The following is a 10,515-nucleotide window of genomic DNA, read 5'->3' on the forward strand; positions in this document are numbered from 1 at the left end:
GGTTGCCAAGGTGTCTCCTTTCACATTCCACATCTTGTCTGTATCTTGGGGAAGAGCTGATGAGAGGGTGACAATAACCAGCTCATGTAATTATCACCCCTGTCCTAGTGAAGATGGGCTGTGTCTGTATAATAGCAGGAGTCCTGAGCGGCAGCTAGAAGCCACAGGTGGTTGAGATGCAGATCAAGTTCTGAGCCATCACTGGCTTTAGGGATGATGCATGCTGGAACCGGTACTTGTCCATCCTTGAGTGTGGAGAGAGAGGAGGCTGTCAGTCAAATCTGCAGCTGGGGTCTGCAGCATGCAGGGAAAGAGCAATGCCTGGGCATCAGGAGACCAGGGCATTTAGCCTTAGCTCTGACAGTAACTTGCCATGAATTGGGCAAAATGACTCCTCCCCACTTCCCCATCTCTGAGCTCTTTTTAAACTTGAGGGAGTGATTCCGAATGAGCTTTTATGTTCGCTCCTTATTTTGACAGTTTGTGATCCTCTAAACTTCTGATATCAAGATATAGCCAAACAGAAACAAACCAAATCATTATATCTAAAGAACATTAGTTATATAAATGTTTAAATTACAAAAGTAATACCTGCTCATTATAAATATTCAACTGACACAGAATAAAAAGCAAAATCCCTTATCTCCCCATACTATTTCCCAAAAGCAACAACTGCTAATAGTTTGGGGATGTTCTTTCCTCAGCTTTTACTATGATGTCTCTATTTTTTAAATTGTGAGCTTTCCCATTGAACTCCAAAATTTAAATAGTAGGAGACTAGACTGACTCTGAATTAAGACTTAGAAGCAACGAACTGAAACTGTTCTCTCCCATTCTGCACAGATGTGGGTCAGTGAGGCAGAGCTGGGAGTATGTGGCATTGTTAGGAGGAGCACCAGTGGTGGGAAATCTTTAGTCGTAACGAAGGCTCCGGGCTGGGTGGAAAGATCTGGAAGTGCCCACCATATTCCCTTTCACAAAGGTGTTGATTGTGCCTTACACTCCATTAGACTGGAAATTGCACTTGCTTGTCAATTTCTTCAGCTTCAAAACTTTTCACCCTGGCCTCAGGCTCTCTGCACAATTTGCTAAAGAAATGCTGTCAATTCACCTCATTTTCTCTGCTTATGGCTGATGACTGGTTCGCTCAGGTTTTCGGTGTTGATCTCTCTCTCTCTCTCTCTCTCTCTCTGTATATGTGTGTGTGTATTTGTGTGGAATTTTCTGAGGTAGGTAGGTTTGTGGGAAAGGACTGCTGTTGTCTGCCACAGTGGACTTTTATTCAAGATGGTGCCCAGTGGCCATTTCAATGGAGTCTGAATGGCCTTCATGATGGCTGGACCCCTCAGTGTGGAGAACAAGAAGACCGCCTGTCCTGCAATGAGACTTCTGTGCCTGCTTGGGGGTGCTCTTGTGTGGTGGAGAGTTTTAAGTTTGGTCAGCTGGGATTAGTTCTTCCCCAGATCCTTCATAGGATCTGCCCTGACTGGAGGGTGAGAGGCCTGAGGGCTGCCCTGAACAGGTCGGGGCTGAGCTCACGATGACCTGCCCACACATAGCAGCCAGTGGGTAGTCATCCATGCACCTCAAAGCCGTTTGTGGTGTTGATGCGCTGAGGCCCCAGCCCTGCCTTACTCCTTCCTCCAGATGTGGCCAGACTTATGTGGCTCCATTTATTATTACTATTTTTTTTTAAAAAGCAGAAACATTATACATATTTTTCCCTGTAATGTTTCCCTCACTCATTATTTTGTATATATCTTTCCAACTCAATAGATATAGATCTGCTTCATTCTTTGTAATAGCTGTGTAGTATTCCACAGAATATAAGATTTTCTTTTTTATTATAAACAATTCGACAATAAACACCCTTGCCCCTACATCTTTTGAACTGGTACTTTTATTTCAGTTGGACGGATTCCCAGAAGCAGCATTGCTCCTGGGTCAAAAGGACTTAACATCTTTAAGTTTAATAAATCCTGCTAGACTACTCTCTAAAATGGTTGGGATAATTTACGGTTCCACCAACAGAGTTTGTGAGTGTCCCTTTCTTCCTGCCTTTGCTAGCACTACATGTTATCAGTCTCCTTAAATTCGGAGGTTGGGAACTGGAATCATTTTTTTTTCATTTGCATTTCTCTGAAAACTAATGGGGTTTAATTTAGTCTTAAGTTTTACTCTATGCATTCTCTTTGCAGATGTGCTGGGTTGGGGTTGCATGTGAGGATAGAAAGTGAAGATATTTTGGAAGATCAAAGAGCTTGGAGAAAATGGGGTGTGTCCTTGATTATTTTCCAATCACATGGGGTGATCTGGTTGTGTCTGGTGTTACCAAATGCATACAGATGAAGGCATGGGATTAGGGCACAAAACTGAAGCAGCTTAGAAAAATGAAATTGGGGTTGCCTTCTTCATTTTCAGAGTTGAGCATAAATTGATGGGCTTTTTGAGGAGTTAGTGAGCTCTTCATTCCTGGAAGGATTTAAACAGACATAAGAAGACTGACTTCTATTTATTTCTTAAGGATAGAGTGGTGAATAAGACAGGCATGGTCTTTGCATTCATGGATCTTAGAGTCTTATGAAGAAGACATACAGTTAGCAACATGATTTTATGTATGCAGTCCTCCCTCATTATCCATGGGGAATTGGTGTTTTTATAAAAAGGGGGAATTTGGACATAGGGAGAATTCCTTGTGGAGATGAAGGCAGAAATAAAACTGAAGCGTCTATACACCAAAGAATTCCAGTAAACCATGAGAAGCTAGAGAGAGGCAAGAAAGGTGTGTTAACCCATTCTCACATTGCTGTAAGGAACTACCCGAGACAGAGTAATTTATAAAGAAAAGAGGTTTAATTGGCCCATGGTTCCACAGGCTGTATAGGAGGCATGGCTGAGGAGGCCTCAGGAAACTTACAGTCATGGCGGAAGGTGAAGTGGAAGCAGGCACATCTTCACATGGCCACAGAAGAAAGAGAGAGAGTGTGAGCGAAGCAAGAGGTGCTATATGCTTCTAAACAACCAGATCGCGTAAGATATCTGTCACGTGGTCTATCAGGGGATCTATAACATGAGAAGTCTCTGGTGAGACAGCACTAGGGGGATGGTGCTAAACATTAGAAAAAACCCCCAGTATCCAGTCACCTCCCACCAGCCCCACCTCCAACAATGGGGATTACAATTCAATGGGATTTGGGTGGGGACATAGAGCCAAACCATATAAAAAGGATTCCCCTACTGGCTCCAGAGGGAGCATGGCAATGCCAACATCTTGGTCTCAGACTTCTAGCCTCCAAAAAGTGAGACAATACCTTTTCATTGTTTAAGCCTCCCAGTTTCTGGTACTTTTTAACATCAGCCCTAGAGAACTAATAGAGAGGATCAGGGAAGTCATCAAATTCAGGGTTGAGGGTGTAGTGGGGAGGAGCAAGGATGAAAACTAAGGCATGGAGCTTCACGGACAGAGAGCTAAGAGAGCGTGAGAACTGATTCAGAGCAAAGAGAGGAGACCCTGAGGAATGGCCAACGCATGTCTTCTGCTCAGTTTGGGTGTCTGCCAGGGCTGGTGCCTGAGGCTGATGGGGAAGCCAACCCAAATGATAGAGGAGGCTTTGAAAATCCACCTGGACGGCTGGCTCCTGCACTTACCTGGGTGTGGAATGACCAATCATCCCTGTTTGTCTAGGACTGAGGAGTTTCCTGGGATATGGACTTCCAGTGCGAACACTAGCAAAGCCTCAGGAAAATTGTTATATTCGTCACCCTACCTGGGTGTAACCCCAAAGGGTACAGCTTCTTTGAAACAATGTAAAATCCCAAGGGTGGTTCTCAGGCTAGCCTGCCAAAGTGCGATGATGTTGGCCACACTCTGATTACACCAAGGTGCTGATGGATCTGACCAGCCACAACAAGGGTGTGGCCATGGTGTCTGTGGGTCCCTAATCTTCACAAATTTCAGAACAGAGGCCAGATCAGGGACTTCCTTGATGGAGAACCTGCCTGGCTTTCCTTCTGGTCCTCCAGGATATGCCAGGAGCACCTGTATTGGGGTGAGTGGTGCTCCCCAAAAGATATCTCCTTGTCCTTATGCCTAGAACCTATAAGTATTACCTTACGTGGCAAGAGTTGTGATAAAATTAAGAACCTTGAGAGGGGAAATTTATTCTAGATTATCCTGAAGACCATAGATGCCACTGTAGGTATCCTGATAAAAAGGAACACAGAGGGAGGTTTGATACAGAAACACAGAGGGGAAGGTGGCATGAGGATGGAGGCGGGAATTGGAGCGATGCAGCCACACGCCCAGGAATGCTAGGGCAGCCAGTCCTAGAAGAAGCAAGGGCTGGGTCGTTCTCCAGAGACTCCAAAGGGAGTGTGGCCCTGCTGACACCTTGATTTCGGACTTCTAGCCTCTAGACCTGTGAGAAAATCAAGTTCTGTTGTTTTAAGCCACCAAATCTATGGTAAATTGTTATTGCAGCTACAGGAAACTGAGGCAGCACCCATAGACTGAGCTTTTAGAGCGTCAGACAGGAGAATCCAAGCTTGGGTCCCCATCTGGTCATGGCCACGCCTCCATCTGACAAGATGTTGCCCAGAGTCTCTCACAAATGCCAGGTAGCTAGTAGGGGGTCATTGTGTGTGGGGGACAAGTGGGTGGGCGAGGGTCTACTCCATGCCAGCTGAGCCTCAGCATTAATTCACAAGTGAAGCTGAAAGCAACCTGCTTCTGCACTCGAGAATCATGGGCACTTCTCCCCAATAGTCAGGCATTCGACTTCACCAGGCAGCTGGTGTTTTGTGGGAAAAAAATAGGCACACAGGGCCCTGGCAATATGATAGGCACAGAAACTGGTAGAGGAGGAGGGAGGCGGGAACTGCTTGGCGGCGGAGTTGGTGCTAATTCATTCAAACAGCTTCTCCCATTGGCGCAGCCTTTTCCAGTTTGTTAGGTGTTTTCACAGGCCTTTCCTCATCTGCTCCTGGCAAGATCCCTGGGAGGGAGGCCGGGAGGGGGTGCTGATGTGTTGGAAAGACAAAGTTCTGATGACCAGGGCAGGTGCTGGCACCTGGGCCTCCCAGCTGGTGAGCCAGGGGAGGCAGAACCAGCTGACTCCAATTTAGTGCTCGTTCCTCAGCTTCAAGGGGCCTAGGAGTTGAGCTCAGGAAGGTTCCATCAGGTGGCTCCCCGTTTTGCTTCGGGAGGCAGCTTCTGCAATGCCTGTGAAGGGCTGTCTCAGGGTGGGTTCTCCGGGAAGCAGACGGTGGGCATGCAAGATGTTTTTTAGGGTATATTTTGGGGGCCAATGCCTACGGAAGGGAGGGAGAGGAGGTGGTACTGGACACAGGGAGAAGTTGAGTTGGAATGCAATCTTCAGTGGTGGCCTCAGCCAACCCCACAGAGAGCTCTGCTGCTAGGATGACCCTTGACAGCTGTCTCAAGGTGAGGCTAGAAAGCTGGGTCTTTTTACCCCAGGGTTGATCGGTCACTGGATGTGGGCTTCTCCAGAAAGAGGGCATGATCTTGGGTGAGGGACCCTCCTCAGCTGAGCAAACCCTGGAAGAGGATGCCAGGTGAGGGCTCTCTGCCTGCAGCACTTCCAGCAACTGGAGATGTGTCCTTCATTTCTGCAGGGGGCCCTGGTGATGTATCATATTATCTGCTACAGGGGCCTTTGAGAAGGCTGAGGGTGACAAGTGGGAGTCAATATCCTATTGAGGCTGCTCTTGGAGTATTGAGGGGGTCTGGAGGAGGCCCAGGGAGTGATATTTCCCAATATGGCATCATAGAGAAGGTGGCATATACTACAAGAACATTGCAAATAACCATAGGGAAAGCTTTTGAACATACTTATAGCAAAGCTGTTTCAAGTAAAGACGTGGTGACTTTTTTTTTTTTTTTTTGAGATGCAGTCTCACTCTGTTGCCCAGGCTGAAGTGCAGTGGCACGATCTCGGCTCACTGCAGCCTCCACCTCGCAGGTTCAAGCGATTCTCCTGCCTCAGCCTCCTGAGCAGCTGAGACTACAGGCACGTGCCACCACACCCGACTAATTTTTTGTATTTTTAGTAGAGATGGGGAGAAGGGGGTACTGGGCAGAGGAAGAAGTTGAGCTGGAACACAATCTTCAGTGGTGACCTCACCATGTTGGCCAGGATGGTCTTGATCTCCTGACCTCTTGAACTGCCTGCCTTGGCCTCCCAAAGTGCTGGGATTACAGGCATGAGCCACTGCAGCTGGCCTTTTTTTTTTTTTTTTTTTTTTTTTTTGTATTTTTAGTAGAGACAGGGTTTCACCATGTTGGCCAGAGTGGTCTCGAACTCCTGACCTCAGGTAATCCGCCCACCTCAGCCTCCCAAAGTGCTAGGATTACAGGCATGAGCCACCACGTCCAGCCAAGACTTGGTGACATTTCTAGGGGAAAATTATCTCAGAGTTCCAGCCTACTTCTGAATCAAACCACCAATCGTTCCTAGGCCAGGGGCATTGTCTGCAGACCTGATAAATTATCTGCCAATAGTTGTGAGTTAAGCAGCCTCGGGACACAGGGCTTGGAGAGACACTGGTGAATTGTTGCATGCGTCTCTCTTGGTACATAGAAGGCGCATGGGCTTTGAGGCCACAGACACAATTTTAAGTCTTAGTTCTGCTGGTTGCTAGCTGCGTGAACTTGCACAAGTTACTTGACCTCTCTGAACTCCAGTTTCCTTCCCCTATGAAATAGGGACAATAATATCTACTCATTTAGCTTTTCTTCTGTTATTACATCTCATAAAAAGTGTTAACTGTAGGTAACTGTAAGAACTATGTGCATATGTATGTTTATATGTACACACACACACACACACACACACGTTGTTATTGTTCTTGCCAGGCACTCACTGTGCTCCCAGCCTTATACTTGGGGAGTAAAGAGGGAAGATAATATTTGATTTATTCTCAAATGGCTTACAGTCTAGTGAAGGTGAAACAACACACTTGTGAAGTCATAAGAATATTACTCTCACAATTATTAATTAATTATTAATTAAATGCCCTGTGCAAAAGGCATTTTTAACCCCTTTTACAGATGGAAAAACTGAGGCTCAGAGAAGAGAGGAGACTTGCCTGAGGTCACAAGGCAGATCAGTGGTGATGGGACAGGAACTAGGACTCAGGTCTCTCCAGTCCCATGAGCTTCTCAGGGGCACCCAGGATGCTGACGCTTCTGGGCTTGTCAATTTCCACTAAGTGTTCCTGCGGAGTGAAGCTGTTACTGCTAAGGAAGAGACTGAATGGTTAGTGGAGTTGGGTGGGTTAATGGGGCAGCTGCCTGGAGCAGGGGTAATCCAGGCTGGGGCTGAGGGAAGAGGGACCAAGGGGTGATCTGTTGGGGGCTTCAGGGACCCCCAGTTGTGTAGGAACTGGGCACTGTCAGCGTGCCTGGGGTCAAACTGCATTGTCCTTGCCTGCGTCTGAGCCTGGTGTTTCCATCTTACAGTGGGAAGATAGGACTATGCAGTGTCTGAGGTTCCTTCTGGCTCCACCTTTCCGGGGCTCTGAGATTCTGAAGTAACCCTGATCTGAAAGGAGGGGGCTGACATCCTGGGATGTGGTAAACTTGAACGACTCCTGCTTGCAAAAATGTTGGGGTTGGGGATTGGAGGCGAGGGCTGTGGGAAATGTTTTAAATTATCTTTAAAAAAATTTTTTGAGACAGAGTTTCGCTCTTGTTGCCCAGGCTGGAGTGCAATGGTGTGATCTTGGCTCACTGCAACCTCCGCCTTCCAGGTTAAAGCAATTCTCCTGCCTCAGCCTCCAGAGTAGTTGGGGCACCCGGCTAATTTTGAGTAGCACCACCATGCCCGGCTAATTCTTTTAGTAGCACCACCATGACCGACAAATTTTGTAGTTTCAGTAGAGATGGGGTTTCTGCATGTTGGTCAGGCTGGTCTTGAACTCCTGACCTCAGGTGATCCGACCGCCTCGGCCTCCCAAAGCTTTGGGATTACAGGCATGAGCCGCCACACCCGGCCTAAATTATCTTTTAAAAACCATTTTAAGCGTACAGTGCAGTGATATAAATTGCATTTAGCGTGTTGTGCAACCATCACCATTATCTGTTTCCAAAACTTTGTCATCACCCCATACAGAAATTCTATACCCATAACTCTCAATTCCCACTGCTCTTCAGCCTCTGGTAACATCTAATCTGTCTTCTGTTTCTCTGAATTTGTCTACTCCAGATACCCCATAGAAGTGGAATCACACAATATTTGTCCTTTTGTGTCTGGCTTATTTCACCTAGCCTGTTTTTGAGGTTTGTCCATGTCGTAACATGTATCCTTGTTATGGCTGAATACACCCTTTATGGCTGTGTACACCATTTTTTTGTTTATTCATTCATCTGTGGCTGGATGCTTGGGTCATTTCTACCTTTTGGCTCTTGTGAATCGTGCTTCTATGAACATTGATAGACAAGTATGTGTTTGCGTTCCTGTCTTCAGTTCTGTTGGGTATATGCCTAGGAGTGTAATTGCTGGGTCATGTGCTAATTCTGTTTTGCTTTTTGAGAAACAGCCAAACCATTTTCCACAGCAACTGCACCATTTTACCTTCCCACCAGCAATGCACAAAGGCTCCAATTTCTCTGCATCCTCACCAACATGCGTTTCCTTTTTTTTAAATTACAGCCATCTGGCATCCTAATAGTTGTGAAGTGATATCTCATTGTGGTTTTGATCATATTCCCCCAATGACTAATGACGCTGAATACATTTTCATGTGCTTATAAGTCATTTATATATCTTCTTTGGAGAAATACCTATTCAAGTTCTTTGCCCATTTTAAAATTAGGTTCTTTGCTTTTTTTGTTATGGAGATGTAAAAGTTCTTTACATGTTCTAGATATTAAACTCATAAGATATTTGATGTGCAATCATTTTCTCTCATTCTATAGGATGTCTTTTCACTTTCTTGATAGTGTCTTTTGATGTACAAAAGTTTTAAATTTTGATGAGGTCCAATTTGTCTATTATTTTCTTTTCTTGCTCATGCATCTAAGAATCCTCTGCCAAAGCCAAGGCCATGAAGATTTACCTCTACATTTTTTCTAAGAATCTTACAGTTTTAGCTCTTAGATTTAGATCTTTGATCCACTTTGAGTTAATTTTTGTATATGCTGGGAGAGGTAAGGTAAATTCCTTTTTGACAAATATTTTGTTTAATGTGGCTATGCTATTTTTTCAATTTTAAAAACCTGATATTTAAAAGCTAAAATTAAAAACAAAAACAAAAAGAGGGAGAGCTGAAGTATAGCAGATAGACAGGGCCAGAAGCATTCAGATGGTCTTAGATACAAATGCAGAACTAGGTTTTCAGTGCCTGAAGCAAGAGGTTTTTATCAGCTTTGTTTCTATCCTAACCAAGATATGGGATAGGATGCTGAACTCGGGGGTCCTCTAAATTGGTGCTTCTCAGACTTCAATATGCACACGGATCATGTGGGCATCTTGTCAATTTGCAGATTCTGATTCAGTAGGTCTGCATTAGGGCCTGAGATTCTGCATTTTTCTCTTTTGGTTAACTTTATTTCACTGCGGTAAGATGTAACATGAGATCTACACTTTAATTTTTTTTGTTTTTGAGACGGAGTCTCTCTCTGTTGCTTAGGCTGGAGTGCAGTGGCGCCATCTCAGGTCACTACAACCTCCGCCTCCCAGGTTCAAACAATTCTTCTGCTTCAGCCTCTCGAGTAGCTGGGACTACAGGCATGGACCACCACGCCCATCTAATTTTTGTATTTTTAGTAGAGATGGGGTGTCACCATATTGGCCAGGCTGGTCTCGAACTCCTGACCTTGTGATCCACCTGCCTCAGCCTCCCAAAGTGCTGGGATTACAGGCGTGAGCCACCACACCCGGCCCTCTTAAATTTTTAAGCATAAAATAAATATAGTATCGTTGACTATAGGTATGATGTTGTATGGCAGATCTCTAGAAGTTATTCATCTTACCTATTGGACACTTTATGCCATTGATTAATAATTCCCCATTTCCCTCCTCCCCCAGCACTTGGAAACACCATTCCACTCTTTGATTCTATGAGTGTGACTATTTTAGATACCTAGTATATGTGGAATCAAACAGTACAATTGGCCCGTAATCTGCAGGTTTCACCTCCCATTCAACCAACTGTATATTGAAAATACTGTATTTGAAAAAGAAATGATACAAATACAATACAAAAAAATATAATAAATGACAACACAAATAAATATGTAGTATAACAATGATTTACATAGCATTTACAATGTATTAGGTATAATAAGTAATCCAGAGATGATTTAAAGTATATGGGAGGATGTGCATAGGTTATAGGCAAATTCTACACCATGTTATATCAGGGACTTGGGCATCTGTGGATTTTGGTATCCAAGGAGGTCCTGGAACCAATCCCCCATAGATACGGAGGGAGGTCTGTATTTGCCTTTGTGGAATTGGCTTTTTTCCTTTAGCATAATGTCCTAAAGATTCG

Source organism: Symphalangus syndactylus, chromosome 20, assembly GCF_028878055.3.
Source record: "Symphalangus syndactylus isolate Jambi chromosome 20, NHGRI_mSymSyn1-v2.1_pri, whole genome shotgun sequence".
Lineage (NCBI taxonomy): Eukaryota > Metazoa > Chordata > Mammalia > Primates > Hylobatidae > Symphalangus > Symphalangus syndactylus.